Genomic DNA, 16,585 nt, shown 5'->3' on the forward strand with positions numbered 1-16,585 from the left:
TTCACACCGTTAGACCTCTTAGTTAGTCTGCAAAATGAGTAGTTCCATGGTCTGTGTCTTCACCGCGGAATGCCGGCCATCGATGATATGACTAGTTTCTTTGCGCTTCCGATATAGTTTTAGCTGGTACCAGAATCTGATGGAGACTGCCTTCCTGGTAAGCGGCACAGCGGGCACCTAGCTAGGAGTTGACTTCAATATTTCTGATTTAACGAGCATAGTGGCCAATATACGTACGCTTGTGTTGATGTCAATTGCACCATCCACCGATTCTTTTTCATGGTTCAATATTATATTCATAGACAGGAGATGAGATCGACGGAGTGCTCTGCCGAGACCCAACACGGTTGCCCTGGAGTCCCACCAAGCGTGATTAGGTACATACGCTCTAGTTAACCCGTTCCATTAGCGCGTAATACGAGGGCAATTTCTGGCTATGTAATAGAGAAGAGAGGAGGCCGTGTCCCACCCATCGGCAATAGTGGCATCCAAGCCCACCGCGGGCCATCCGGGACAGACGTACGAGGCGGCGTCAAGGAGGAAGTGTGGATATCGGATCACCCTACAGATAATTACACCTACCTTGCCAGGGCTGTAGCACCTGGTCCTAGCCTCCATGGTGATCCTGATGGTGATTCTGGTGCGAAAAAAATAGTACGTGTTCCATTCGGGATGAGTTGGGAACATCCTTGCAGCGGATGGCAGGTGGCAGATGGCTGTCCTTAGTGTCTACTGACTTGAAGTTAATTACTTTGTTTTCTGGGGTAGTTCCTCCTGTTGGGATGGAGAGCTGTGTGAGCAATAGCCCACCTGTTCTTCTAGAAAGACACCAAAGTATCTGGTGCGAAAGCGCTCCTTGCAGATGGCGGACTGCGATATGGGCGGTTCGTAATCGGAAGCGGAAAGTTTGGGGTGGGTTGGAGGATGTGTGGCCGGTGTGGCCGGCACCGGGGAAACCTGCGATGGAAGGTAGGGGCTCGCGAGAGGATTGTACACTACCCGCTTCAGTCTGCCTGATATGAACAGGAATAGAAGGAACAGCACGACGGTGCCTGTTACAACCGGCCTGCGCGTGAATGGATTCCTTGCCATAGTAGAGATCCCAAGTACTAGACGTTGAAGAGTTATGTGCCGCTTTTTGCGACTAATGAGAGCTAGACTAGTCAGCATTCGTGGCTTCACAGCCTAGTTGTATTGAAGCACTTCATAAAAGTTCGACGCCATACTCGTGAAAAAGACACAGCCATGCGTCCAGTAGATAGAGGACGGTGGTCATTCACATGAACTGTCAGTACCTAGTCATATGGCAGACCTCGAAGCTGGTGGACCAAGACATCGACCACAATAACAGTCTGCACAAACCATACCTGCCCCCTTCTACCGCACTAACAAGTTGTAGATCAGGGTTAAACCATTGGATCCTTTTCAGAGCTACAATATGCCACAGAAGCACTTCGGCAGCTACGAGGGGCCTACATACACTTTGGGAGCGGTGGAATGCGTGTCGATATCATTATATGGTAGAAAGTGGTCTCGAGTATGGCCTTCTTACGACAGGCGAGGCGATTGTATTTCTCAAGGTCGATTGGGCCGAGCCACAAACTCTTTACTGTCATTTGGCGGAGCCTGGTCTAGAGGTATTGGCTCATCCGAACAGTGCCAACATTTGCTCGGCTGTCGGCCAATACTTGGTTGGCGTTTACACTGATGGCTCTCGGCGCGCCTGGCGAACGCCGGCAGCACGGGCAAGAGAAGCGCCAGAGAGCTATGGGTAGCCTTAGGATCTGGGCTGAGGATTTCGAAGCAACACTGCGTTCTGTTCCCGAAAATGAACGGTTGGCATCGCCAGAAAACTCGTCTTGCTATATACCTACAACCTACGAAGAGGTCGATCGCTCACCGCGCCGCTCACCGCACTTCCTCCATCGAAGGAGACGTCGGTCCACTGATGAACTGCCTGAGGGACAGTCAAGAAAGGGTCAGCCGGAAATCATCCGACGATGATGAAGCAGCACCAAAGCCACCGGATACTCCCACTCCTAGGGGACGAAAAGAGGTTCGGCGCAGCCAGCGCCTGGCGCATCGGCCTCCTCCAGAAGGAAGTGGTGCACAGGAGCAGCCATATTGCTCCCAAAGATGCCTTTCGGGGCTGGTCCAAGGAGGGTTCCTGGATTCGAAATGTCCGAACGTGAAGCTTCACCGTCAAAGTGACGCAGGCGACCGTGAGCATCATCCGATCAATCATGCAGAGTGGATTCGCCTTCTTCGAGAACAGCTAAAGCAGTCTCTTGACGATGGGATCACGCCACTAGGCGAAGGTGGTGCGCGGAGTGTATTATTTAGAGTAACTCTCCTCGCCTATGGCTACACCTTTGTTAGCAAAGGTACCGTGCAAGCTTTGTCAAGGACCTCAAGCACGAGGCTGCGCCAGATTCACAACTTTGTAGGTCTCCACCGCCGTCGCAACGAGGTATACCTCTAACCACAGGTACTCGAACAGCACACAGAAGGTCGAACAGCTGTAAGTCACCGTGTGTTAAGTCCGGCGCAGATCGTCAACTGACATCGAGTGATGGCGACCTAAGCCGTCAATTAACTCACGCAATCCGTGCCCTGCACACTCGTGGGGTTGCACACAAGGATCTCCGGTCGCCTAATGTGCTGATCAATCAAGAGACTGGACAGCTTAGGATGTGCGATTTCGAGAGGGCTGTTTTGATGGAGCGTCCTCGGCCGGGAGCCCATAGGTCTACGGGCCCGTGGATTTTTCTACTTCTAGTTTAGCGGTTTCACCTTATTTGGTCTAGCCCTTCCGGTATCGCAGATTATATCATAAAGCGCAGTTTAGATAGCGCAATTAAAACACAGAAACGTCAATATACCCTCAAAACCTATGGTCGAACTATAATACAGTCCTCATCGACTTGTTCAGCTGTATAAATAGCTTGCTGTTTCTCGCGGTCTTGGTCTGCCCTTCTCCAGAGCTCCCCCATACCTCTCCTGTTAGATAAACTATTTGCCGACTCTTTAGCTATTTGTGCATCAATCCGATCCGATTCCGACCTATCCCAGTCCAAGTATGCCATCATCTCTTCTCTCTTCCAGTCTCTCGTCCCTGCTGGAGTCACGCAATGTTTGGCCATTTGCTTATAATCTAAGCACCAATCGTAACTTGCCTTATTGTACCGCAGTGGTAAACCCATTGCTTTCCGGTACATCTGGTTATTCACATAGCTTCCACGAGGCTGATTCTTATACCAAGTGTCTCTTGCGGAGATATATCTCTGGTAAATAGCCCTCGGGTCATCGTACTTTATAGGCTGCTCTGGCTGCCGCGGTTCCGGCTGTTGGTCCAACTGCTGCTCTGTCTCTGGTGTAGTCGTAGCCTCGAAGATTTCGGGGATCATAGATCGTGATTGTGTATCAGAAATCGAACCCTGTAGCGCTCTTGCTCGTTGCTGAACTGCGTCTACCTGTTTTCTTAGCTCTGTATCCCTTAAAGGGCATACAGAGGAGAACTTGGTATGGCCAGTGATATGGCAGTTGGTGCATGTAGGTAGCTCGAGGGTAGGCGGAACTGGGAGTTCAGGGTCGGGCGAAGCAGCATTGTCTGATGGAATAGACTGTGTGGGAATATCCGGTACAGGTGGCTGCGACTGTACCTCAGAAATCGATTTCTGTGCCGTTTTTAATTGGTAGGAAGCTGCCTCTACCCGTGCTCTCAAGGCTGTATGCCTTAAAGGGCATAGATGGGACGTCTTTCTATGGCCGACAGCATGGCAGTTGGCGCATTGGGGTGGTCCTCTCGGTAGAATTACGTTTTCAACAACCTCGAAGCCACTTGATTCTCGTCGGTTACTTGTCGGAGGTAAAGATGAGGCGATAGTAGCCGAATCGATACGCTGGCGAGGCTCAAGAAGAAAAGGTGCAGCAGAGTTGCGGGCTAGGTGCCAATGTGAGTGAAAGACTTGGAGCTGGAGGGATTTGTTTTCGGCCCATAACGCCTCGAGCCGGTGGACGCATGGCAGTCCTTGTGACTGGGTGAAAGAGCCCGTGCAACGTGCCGAAGGAAGTCCGTTACCTCTTAATAGAAGCTTCCGTTGTTCTTCAACCTTCCTAAGTGCCTTATGTGATACCCAGCCACGTACACCGCTATATAGTGGTCCGGACAGCTCGATCGGGGTCCGGATTTGCTGCTTAGCCTGATTGGACCTTAGCTCGGCAAATTGATTAAGCAGCGCGTGCTTAATTGCTTTCCAGGCCTCAAATAGGTCCAGAGTGGACCTTTTCAGATGGCTTTAAGGAGTGCATGGACACCCTCAACCCGGGATGTAACAACGTTGCCAAAATGAAGGTGGCAATCGACCCAGGCCTTCACAAGCTTCTCTTTGTATAAGTCGAGCCATGTGGCTTTCACATATGCCACCTCGTCGATGTGGGTCGTGATGTACTTCTGCTCGAATTCGGCTGCGCGTTGGTCGAATATCTCCTCGGTAGGAGACTTCATGATCTGGTGCCAGTGCTGGTAAAAGACGTTCCAAGCTTCCATATTCTCGGATTGTCTCTCTCGCTGTCGGATTGGTAGTTGACGGGTGAACGCTGGTTGGCAGTGATGAAGGACTGCCTTGTTCGCATGCCAAAGACATAGCAACGACGTAGCAGAAGGGAAAGCGGTCGGAATCGCGTTTATACAGGCGAGACAACGATCGGTCAGAATGAGTGAGGGAAAACGAGAGTTGCTAATCTCGTATAGCGATTTAAGACGGTCCAAGGCCCAGACAAAGTCCGGCTCAGCTTCTCCAGTGAGGAATGCGAATGCGATACAAAAGGACCGCTGAGAGGCATCGACACCAATCATATCTAGAAGTGGCATTCCGTACTTATTCGTTTTATAGGTGCAATCCAGTATCAAAATATCCGGATAGCTCTGGAGGTATGCGAGCGAATCCGGATGGGCAAAGAGGACAGCTTTAACTCGATCATCTTGATCGAGTTGCATCCGACTCCAGAACCCCTCCCGGTCGAGCTGGTTAGCAAGAGCGTTTATTGTACTCTGGCCTTCGCATAGATCTCGTCTGGCATCTGCAATTCGGTTATAGATGTCTTGCTGGGTGGCGATGGAAGTAGTGTTCTGACGGATATATGTTCTGATCTCCTTCGGGGCAACACCTGCACTCGAGAGGTTCGCTAGCTGTGAGATACCCTGCATAGAGAGTGTACGGTGTATAGGATGGGCTGACGGGTGCTGGCTTGGCTCGTGGTTATGCTGGGCGCACTGTCGGTCGGGGCGGTATCGTAAGGTCCAGATACTTCCATCCCGTGACTCTTTTGCTATAACCGAGAAAGGGCAACTAGTACTTCGGCTTGATGTTTTCCGCTGGCGTACTTTCGAGGTATCGGGGGAGGGCCAGATCGATCGCATGCGTATATAACTGTAAGCTTGCCAGTCTTCTCCTTTGTCGACCTTTCGTCATAAACGCATAGCCTCTAGTTGCAGCCCACTGGTTAATCGCTTTAAATAAGGCCTCTCGAGATTCGTATTCGCATTCGGGGGAGGCAATCGTCGGGAAACAGCTGGTAGTTTATACTAGCCGTCGCCATTATAGCTTAGTTATCTTAGAATAGACCGAGACACGTACTACCAACCCATGTTGGCGTGTAGTCTTACGTGCGACACAATGGAAAATGGGCTGCGATACCGGAAGGGCTAGACCAAATAAGGTGAAACCGCTAAACTAGAAGTAGAAAAATCCACGGGCCCGTAGATTTTTAAATCTACGGGTACCCGTAGACCTATGGGCTCCCTGATCTGGCGTAGTGGTATGTACCGCGGCTCCCCAAAGTGGCAGTAGCTCACGCTGATCCGACATTTCGTACTGAGAAGAAAACATGTCGCTCGCTCGAGGGGAATCGCTAGATGGGTGTGACACAATCGCGATGAGCATTGATTCCTAGGTTTGCGTGGATTTGGTCGTACACAGCGGTTCGTTGACCACTTATGTGGGCTTCTAGACATATAAATACAGCCACAGTAGGTGCATGGAAGAGGGCTGCCTTGTATACTACATATGTTGCATGATCTCCTGCGAGCACTCTGAGCGAGCCCAAGCGCACCGCAGAGCAACTGATAGACTACATACCACCTCTGCGCCTGTTCCTCAAATCGAGCAAACCCATGCTCCAAGGACGTGATTGTGCTGCCGATTCGGCATGCCGAGCATGCTTGAACTCATTCCAGTGACATAGATTTCGGTAGCCGTGCTGCGTGATGACTGTTGACTAATGGCCAATTGGAAGGTGACGACCCGAACGTTTGGGTCAAGGAATCAGTTATACGAGGCGCCAAGCGACCTGACCAGCCTACCGATACCAATAGGAGCAGAGAAACGCTTAATCTTCAAGCAGGATTGCCCTCTGCAGGATATCTACAACGTAGGCGACTTTCGGCGCAAGAGTGAACCGTCTAACCAGCGCGCTTGATGTAGCATCTAAGCCTGCGCGAGGCGAAATGAGCACCACATGGACATAATGCCGCGGCCATGCTCTGCCCCATCATAGCTCGTTCTGTATCGTTGCTTTCCCCAACTACTTCTTGCGGTCCAATCAACCGGGTAGGCGTTGGATTGGCCTACACCTGTTGCACGGCGTCTTCCCCGACCACCTTGCCAGCTGTTGGCCTTCCCTGCCGCATGGAATTATGTTCACCTGATCGGATCCTCGTACCCAATGTGGGAGCATTCAATGTGGGATCGTTCATGCGCATTCCTAAGGGTTCCAATAAACGCCGAGGATGCGGAGAACTTCCCCGCTCATAGTCCAGGTATGTGACTGGCACGTCCTGGTGACGCATGCAAGGCGAACCCAGCGTCCAAGGGCAAGCAAGCAACAAGCTCTAGCCTTGGAACACCAGTGCAAAGTGAATGCATGCCAAGAAGACTGCACCTCTCGATCTCCCAGAGGCGCCGAATCACGGGCAAAGACACAGGTAAGTGGGCAAAATATCCAATTGAATTTCTGCCACGCGCCTACGTCTCGAAAAGTCCCAACGCACCGCGTCTCGTCATCACACCTAGAGCAAATCTGCCGGACCCTGGTAAAGCACCCTGGGCAAGACCGGATGAGCCCGCTATGAAGGCCCGACATCACCAGCGGCCAACTGACTGTTGCACGTCCTACCCTTGGTTTTCGCGAGCCAACTTCCCAAACCCTTCCCAATATAGGCGTAATCTCTGTTAGCGCGACATAAGCGCTGACACACCATTGGAAATCGCACCACATTCGGCAGGAAGAGGGGTAACCCAACCCCCCCCGACACGCCTTCATTCGGACCGAGCTGGAGCTGGATCGCCGCTCACCCGTGGCCAGCAGTTCGCCATAGCCATCCTCGTCAAGCCGCCCGGCGAGCGCTGGCAATCGGCGCGAGGTTCCGTACCAAAATGAGGACTGGGAGCGCGCAGGCCTGTGAAAGGAGGTTGGAAGAGTTGCGACAGACATGTCCACCATGGGCCACCACTTCGTCACACTGAACTGTTTCCATAATGTAGTCCTTTCGATATGACCATCAGCTCCATGAACCGTGTCACAATCCGCAGCCGTCGGATGGAGTGGATTGGACAAGCCGCTGCATCTCGTCTCGGTGACGCATGTTACTGCTCGATTGTCGGTGATTGTCGGTTGCTAGGCATTCCGAAGGGAGGGATGTGTCCCGACAGATTGGGTCACCAGAGAAAGGGACGCAACGGGGCAAGTGGTCTTTATAACAGCAGGACAGGTCCAACCAAATGGGCGGAGCATGGCGCTAATTCGAGGTCAGCTGGTGCTAACCCCACCCGACGGGCCAATGGGTGTTCGGCCTGTACCCGCCAAGCAGTCGAGCTGTTTAGGTCGTTTAGGTCGTAGCTGCTTTGGGCATCGTGCCAGTGCGCGAGACCGCCTTTTGATTGTCTGTCACCCAATAGACATTGGATTTTGCTAATGATGCGCCTGGATGACATGTCGGCTTTTTCCTGCTTTCGTGTTTACCATAATCAAGTTGATTGACTGGCACTGTCAGGCCGTCACACTCGAAGTCGTCCGGAAGAAGTCCATCTGAATCTAATGACCTTGGCGGAGGTCATTGAGAGACGACAGTTGTCCCTGTAGCCTGTAGTCTCTGTAGTCGCTTGGTGGCTCATAGCCGTGACCGAGCCACCATGAGCAAAGACGCAAGCCGCTTCAAGATGATTGTACCGTGCCCGACCTGTGCTACTCACGACTTCGCACCATCTCAGCGTCGGGGTCGTCTCTACCTGCCATTCCAGGAATAGCGGGCCTTCCTGGAAGTCGGTGTCTACCGTGGCAGCTAGAAGCGACCTATGTCGCGAAGAGCCTGAAGACACCTTAACCAACAGTGCTGTACGAAGCCTATAGAGGCTGAGTTCAGAGGATGTCTCCCAGTAATGCGTTAGGATATGTTTCGAGGCCTCCCTTGGTAACAGAGCTTCAGGGGGATTGTTCGAGGAGTTCGCCAAAATGGTCCAAAAAAACTCAGTGACCTGCTTAGCTGCGACTGCGAACTGCTATTTGTGGGGACGTCCTCCGCGGGCTTGTATTGTTGCCAGTGATAGGGGCCTCTAGGCTCGAGAAGGGCGGCGGGCTGGTGTACAGGTCCTCCGAATACATGGGTGAAATCGAAATCTTTGTCGCAAACCATTGGAGAAGAATATTCAGATTTCACATCAACAGGAAAGTACCCGTTGAGGTTTTCTGAACAAAACACATCATAGCTCATGGGTGCGGAACCCGTGACGGTGTCCAACTCTTCCATGGTGATCAACTTGAATTGGGAGTCGATCCACTGAATGGCGGTTTTTACAGGCCGCGGTAGAGCGTGTTCGAGGGACTCCTCGCGGAAGAAGCACAAGAGCGCCGTCGACTTTGATCAGTATGCCGTTCAGCAAGCCAACAACAACGATTCAGTGGTTGCTAAGTTGACTGCGTTGGACCAGGGTTGCCCAGCGCCGCTCGAGTTCAGGTCATCTGCCTCAGGGCCTTACACAAGGGATGAAGTCATGACTCGTTTGAGAAAGGTTGGACAAATGATGATATAGTTATAGGGGCGCAGCTCTTAGCTACAAAGTAGCATTTTAGCTCTGTGCCTCCAATCTTGCTCCTCTGGATCGTACCTATCCGTAACCCTACGAAATGAAGCATACTTTTTGCGTCTATTTCTGACCGTGCTAGCTGAAGCTACTCTGGCTCTATTGACTTTGTACTGTACAGTACCTCAAGATACATTCATAAAACAGAGACTGGCGTGATACTTGGTAGGACCAACTATGTAACGCCGTTCTGTGTCGCTAATATTATCTGCGGATAGGAAAATGCTTCTTTGTAGCGGTTCAAAGCATCTTAATCCTACTACGTCCACTTTGCGAGTGTCATTTGCTGGCTAACAGAAATGGCAGATGCACAGGCTACGATATGGTAGATGTGGATCTCAGGAGGTAGAGTTGCTGATCCGCCGCTCCAAATAACGAAAGCCAGCGAACAACGGCGGATTTGAAGCCAGATGGGGACTCCACCAGGCGCCGGTACTGTTTTACTTTAGTCGCCCGCCTCCTTCGACTCCCACCGAGAGCGACAAAAGTAGACGCCGAACATATGGCTTCTGCGGTACAGTCCATGCCTGCTTATCCTGGTACTGTACACGCAAACACACCCCCAACAGCACAACCGAAGCAAAAGGACGACATCGACCGCATCCGGGCTTATGGGGGCCGCGTCACAACTGGCTGTCGGTAGTGCGGTCGCCGCAGAATGCGACCGTGTGATAGCAGCCGTACAACTGGTGCGTGGCAGACACGTGACGCAGGTGAGCCATCTATGAAAGATATTTCCGTCCAAACCCGTCATCATCCCTTTCCAGTTCGCAGTAGCCGTTCATAGACTCTTACGACCTGATCTCCGTTCTACCTTCAAAGCCGCAAAACAAAATATGCCACAATGATGGATAACCACACCCTCTCCCTTCTCTCTACAGCCCCTTTCGGTGTCTCCATAACTTCGGCACACGATGCAAAGACACGACGACAGGTCTGCGCATGCGCCATGGAGTTGAGCGAAGAGATCCGTATGCTTCATGCCATTGTCGCAGAGCTCTCGGCGCGCCTTACGAACATGCAGACGACGTATGCACTGCAATCCCATGCAATACATACGCAACAAGAGCTCATCAACGCCCTCGGAAAGAAGACTACTGTTGCAGGTCGGGTTGCGCCACTGCCGCCAGCATATGAATTGCCACCCTACGACGGTACCATTTCAGCCCGCGCATGGTTGTCGATGCCCGCACGGCAGCCGAGCTCTGTCGCTCCCCAGATCAGCCCACTGATGGTATTGGCAGAGTCGGCCGTGATGGAGAGTCGCGAGGGGAGTCATCGCAAGCGAGAGGCAAGCCAGGCCTTGTATGGAGAGGACAAACGGCAGAGATATGCATGACCACTGCAGCACTTGGATCTCGACAAGCTACCAGTGCTAGCCTAGCACGGACGTTCTACGTTGGTATGGGGAGAAACCGTAGGACCTGCCGTAGAATTGTTGGTAGAATATCGAAAATAAAAGTATACTACCTGCATTGACGGTTGATCTTCACGAGTGTGACCAGAAGCTAATAGGCTCAGGTGCCAAAAGGGCATGAATGTTAGACGGTGGAAGAAGCGAGTTAAGGGGGTGGCTCCGACGTCAGCCCCGGAGAAAGTGGCTGTGCTACGTGGGTACGTGGGGCCGGGCTTCTGGTTCAATTGCATGCAGAGCGGCACATGCTTTGGCTAGAAAATGACGCGTGTAGCATACGCTTGGTGATTGACAACATGACCGCCATCCGACACAGCATGGCAGCAAGCACAACTAGTGCGGGGACAAGCTCATGACAACTGTTACCAAGAATACCCGTTGAGGTGACCGTCGCTTATGTGTTGCAAGAGAGACGACAGCATAGCAACACGGTTAGCGACACGGTTGTTATTCACTGTTTCGAATGCTCAAAGAACCCCGAAGCACGCCGGCACACAATGACTCCTTAGGCCAGCGAGACCCAGTCCCCACGGGACCAGCGTGATAGACATGGCCAGGCCGACCTGCATGCATCGTGCGATAGACGCACCCCACCGACGATTCTCCAACCGACAGCCGAGCAGGATTGCATGATCCATAGCGAAAAGAGCCGACGAGGCTACAAAAGGCCAGTGCATTGGCAGAGGCAGAGGAATGGAGCACCGGCGGTCGGCAGGTACGGGGCCAGTGAGGCAACACGATTCCGCGCCATCGGCCGTCGTGTCTGCGAATGGCCTAACCCACTCCGACATACAATATCCTCTTGCGAAGCCTTACACCTGATCGAAAAAGGTGTCGTCCAAGGGGTCGGCGTCGGCCACGGGGAAGAATCGCTCCAACCGGGCTTTCGCCTGCGACAACCATCCCGTGAGCCTTTGGATTTGCTGCAGGAGCCTGTATTCGATGTCAGTTGACGATCTGCGCCAGACTGAACACACGGTGACGTACAGCTGTTCGACCTTCTGTGTGCTGTCCGGGCACTGTGGTCAGATAAGCGCATCGTTGCGACGGCGGTGGAGACCTACAAAGTCGTGAATCTGGCGAGACGTGGGCGTGCGTGAGTAGGGAGAGCTCGGCCGTACGGGCGGGGATAGACTTACTTTTCGTTGTGGAGGGCCAGCTCGGACTGGACGGCGTTGAACTTTTCCAGCAGCTCATTCACCTTGTGCAGCAGTTCCTGGGTGTCGCCCGACCTTCTTCGTTTTCAGTACAACGCGCGGACTGGATGTGGAGGGACCTACGGTGGCGGGGAGCTGAAGGGGCCCGAGTCGTAGCCTTCTTGGTCGTCGAAGAAGTTGGGAACGTCTGGAAAGGACAGTGGTTGTTGGTTCGGAGGCTGGAGCTGCGTGGCAGAAGGAGCGACAGTCTTGGGCGCAGGGGCAGGAGCGGGTGCAGGCGCGGGCGCCGTGGTGGCATGGCTTGCTGATGGTCGGGCCCGCCGTGGGTGGCGCGGACGCTGTGCACCGTATCGCTGCGAAGGGAGCATGTCGGCGTGGATGGAAGTGACGGATGAATAGAGGAAGTTACAGGTGAAGGAGAGCAAGGTGGGCGAAGGATAATGGAATATGCAACTCACTGAGAGCCTTGGCCCCAAAACTGGTATTTCTGTGGCCCGATTCGTGCGGTGCTGTAACGAAGCAGCAAGCATAGATGCAAGCCCAGCACGGTTTGGTGGCTGGGCTGTCAGGCGCGGAGTTGGGCTTTCCAATTGGGAAGTACCGATCCATAACCTACACGTATGGGCAGAGGCGACGTTCTGGACAAAGTACGACTTGTGAAGCATAGCCGTGCAAGAGCCGATTAGCAGCATCCGACTCGGAGCAGACGTGGCGGAGGGTCGAAGTGAGCCTGCACCGAAAGCGGCCGACAGCGTGTGATTTCGGATCTTTGGCCTATTCGTGAGCAAGCGGCTCATCTGCAGCTGCCGTCAGTCCGGACTCTACGCGTGGGACGTACCACCGTGTTCTGGCGTGGATTCTGACTCAGAGGCATTCCATCCTATGGTCCTCAGTCGAGCGCCAGATCAGCAGAACGAGATCGACCGGGGCTGGGATCCGGTTCTGGATTAGCACTGCTTCCCACACCCGAGCGGCTCCAGTACCGCTTCCGCCTCCGCGCGTGAACAGCCCTTTCGGTGCTGGTTCTGGGTCGCCGATTTAGACGCTGGATGGCTTCGGCGCGCCACTGATCGACCCGTTCCCGAGCCAGTCTAGATGTCTGCAGAATTGTATGGGCGACATTGTGATCAAGGACCGGAAAGAGCGCGGGAGGATGTTCATACCCTCGGAGAGGCGAAGCAGCAAGGTCTCGCATCGTCGTGGACCAGTTCTGGGGTGCGTCCGTTCCGGCGAAAGTCCATTCGACTTTCGGCCTGCTCAGAGCCGAGCGCAGTCGTTTCCACCCCAGATGAACACGGGCAGACATTGCACTGGCGAACGAGCACGAGCGGTTCCGGCGGCGGCATGTCCACCGCAGTACGCCTTGACGAGTACGTGTTGCCAAACCACATGGATCTATGCAGTCCGTGCTACAATACGAGAGCGAGTGACCGCACGAGCGCGGAATCAGGGCGCAGGGTCATGGAAAACTACGGGCGGCGGCGACGATTTGCCATTCAAGAAGCACGGCGAGGGAAAGGGTAAAGTGCCATGTATGTACGTAAGTATGCACCAATACATTATATTCATCTATTCTATTCGCGTCTCTGCATTGGCTCTGCTCACGGGGTCGGGACTGCCCGATCCGCGCGAACAGGTTCGTAGCCAGCACCACGTACAGGCGCAGAGGCCGGCTTCGCTGGCCGCACTGCCACTAGCAGGTGCAGGGAAAAACCTCGGTACATGAGATGCTCGAATGTAGGAGGAAAACCCGGGTGGCCAAGGCGGGCAGGAGATGACTCGAACTGCGGACGCCAGAGCCAGGCTCGATACCACTCCGCAGGAGATGCTCGACTGGATGGGTGGCAGAGCCCGTTGGATTATCCGGCAGGAGATGACTCGGACTGCCGGAGCCCAACGAAAAACCCAACCCCAAGAGGAAAGTCGTTGAAGGGAGGGCTGCCCCAGGAGGTAATAAGTCGCTGAAAGGAAGGGTGCCTCAGGAGGTAATAAGTCGCTGAAAGGCAGAGCCAACCCCAGACTCTGAAAGGCAGAAGAAAGAAAAAAACCCAACCCCAGGAGGTAGTAAGTCGCTGAAAGGAAGGGTGCCCCAGGAGGTAATAAGTCGCTGAAAGGAAGGGTGCCTCAGGAGGTAATAAGTCGCTGAAAGGCAGAGCCAACCCCAGACTCTGAAAGGCAGAAGAAAGAAAAAAACCCAACCCCAGGAGGTAGTAAGTCGCTGAAAGGAAGGGTGCCCCAGGAGGTAATAAGTCTCTGAAAGGCAAACCCAACCCCAGGAGGTAGTAAGTCACTGGAGGGAAGGGGGTGATCCAAAAGGATGCACAAGGAAAGAAAGAAGAAAAGAAACCTCGACTGCGCTGGAGAAGGTCGCCTTTATATAATCGTGTCGACGGCTAAGGTCTGTCAAGGTGGGCCCCTACGTACATGCTGTGTATGGTTCCTGCCCATGTCTTCCGTCTGGCGTTTCGGCTCCTCTACAGACGTCCACTGCCATCCCAGCCACCGCTACGGCACAACCGGCGACATGAGTGACTCTCCTCCAAAGCTGGCTATGCGCCTCTCGGGGAGTGTTTTCTGGTCCCTTCTGCCAGTGTCACGGCTCCAGGATCTACTCCTGCATCTATGTCCCTCTTCGCCTCCTGGGCCATGTTTGTCCCTCCCTCTCTTTTTCCTCTTTTTCTCCCTTGCTCTCTCTCGCTCCCTTTCTTGCTCCGCTCGCCCCTCTCGCCCATTCCTTCGCCCTTGCCCATTCCTTCGCCCTCTCTCGTTCCCTCGTCTCTCTCGTTCCCTCGTCCCGTCGCCCTCTCGCCCTCTCTCGTCCCCTCTCTTGTTCCCTCGTTCTCTCCCCTCTCGGTCTCTCCCTCTCACTCTCCTTCCACTTCCCCTCCTTCCACTTCCCCTCGTTCCGCCTCTCTCTTTTCCCCTCCTTCGCTTCCCATCTCTTCTTGCTGCCACTACGCTTACCTACTTTACGCTCATTGTCTGATACCCCCTCGCTCGTCTTCCATAAGTAGACTGCTCCACCGTCACATTGCCAGTCAGCGAGTATGCCCGCCGTCGCACGATGCGCTCAACGTCGACTGCGTAACTCGAATCTCCCAACAGTATCCGGCCGCAATCCCTACAACCTCGAGGCGCGACCGCCGCCATTTCGAGGCCACAACGGAGGCCACAACGGAACGGCCGTCATAGGAAACGTACCTGGTCGTGCATGGCCAGGAAGCACCCGATCGGCGTTTGTACCTCCAAGACGCAGGCAGTGGGGATTGCCTATAATACTACGCGGAGGATTCGATCGGAGGACGCAAGGCCAGTGACTACCATGGTCCGGCTATTCATGCAACAGGACCAACGCAGGAGACTGCGAGCCACGGAAGAGTTCCACTTTAGCATTTGGCCCACCCACGCAATTGCTCCCAATACCAACCGGCGGTCGGCTTTGGCCTACTGGCAGCGCCCGACGAAGACGTCGCATAACTCCTATCAGTTTGCTCGGCTGTTCTGGCGTAGTTACGGCAAGTGGACAAATGGCTGGCTGGACGGAATGGCGGAGACTGGCTCCGATGTTCGTAGGCTCCTTCTACTTCCCAACGAATGCACCATGGCCGACTTCTTGCGATTTGTTTCCTAGAGTATCCGAGCGCCTGCATTGATTGACAGTGGTTATAAGTACGATGGGGCTTCTGTGTGCTCCATTTACCCCGGCCATGGCTCGCTAGTGAGACTTGTCGCGACCCATACGAGAGCCCTGCAGTAAGACCAGTCGCTCCACACCCAAATGGGTCGGTCAGAGCAGAAGCCGGCCCAGTTAACTCTAATGCAACTTCCATTCCCCCGTCTCACCAGGAATGGACGGAAGCACGACAGTAACAGGCGCGAATGGTGAACAATCGAGCACGGGGCGGTGACGCTTAAAGTCTCTTCGTTGGTTTTCTCTTCCCGTGCAGTGCCATACCCCGCAGCAGCGACGATTGACCGTCCCCGGATGCAGACATGACCGTGATGGCAAAGCCATCCACGCAATTAGAGACTCCCAGGCCCGCTCCGTGTCGGGGCGCAATAGCTGCTGCTCTAGTTCTGTACCCGAAGACCTAAAGGAATCTGTATCCACCCATTTGCCCATGTGCAGCTACGTAATATATTGCTAGGAAAGACCTTAAGCCAAGCGGCGCGGTGATGAGGGCTTCCTATAAGAATCGGAAGATACAAATTCAAAATTCCAACGCTAAAAGAACAAGAGGAGCCGAGCAATTCGACATCTTCAGGGTCACAACAGCCGCTAATAGGTATTAAATCAAGGGAGCCGATTTCGACTCAGCGCCTCCTAAGCTAGCGCTGAGGCGACGGCCGCCAATGGCAACCAACCCCACAACAAATTTCGCCGCGTCCAAACTGCCTCGACCTACACCTTCTCCAAAGCATCCCTGATTACGCCACGCAACCCAGACAGAGATGCAGTACGAGCGTCCAGTTACGAAGCATGGCAATTGCGCTGCCGAGCGCGCAAAGCGGCTCAAATGATTTCAGGAGTCGATTATGAGCTGGCACGGCCGCCGGCAGTGCCCTACGCTGGGTATACTTTACGCCGATTATAAAACCCAGACCCAGGGTTTTGTCCGGTTCAAGGCAATTAGACTCATCGCCCTCGTTTTACACCCCCGAAATCGCCATCCAGAAAGCAAGTCGATGCGATCCATGGCAGTCTACGGCATGACCGACAGCAGTTACGAATACGATGCTAGCGAGGAAGAGGGGTCTTACAGCCCCGAGCCTCGGACGCCACGGCCGCGACTTGCGCCCCATGAGGAAGCCCAATGCGTTGTCGACGCCACCGAGGAAATCAGCGCGATCTTGATACAAAAGCTCGAGCGCTT

The sequence above is a fragment of the Apiospora kogelbergensis genome (assembly GCF_038363985.1).
Source record: "Apiospora kogelbergensis strain CBS 113332 chromosome Unknown utg000012l_segment0_segment0, whole genome shotgun sequence".
Classification (NCBI taxonomy): domain Eukaryota; kingdom Fungi; phylum Ascomycota; class Sordariomycetes; order Amphisphaeriales; family Apiosporaceae; genus Apiospora; species Apiospora kogelbergensis.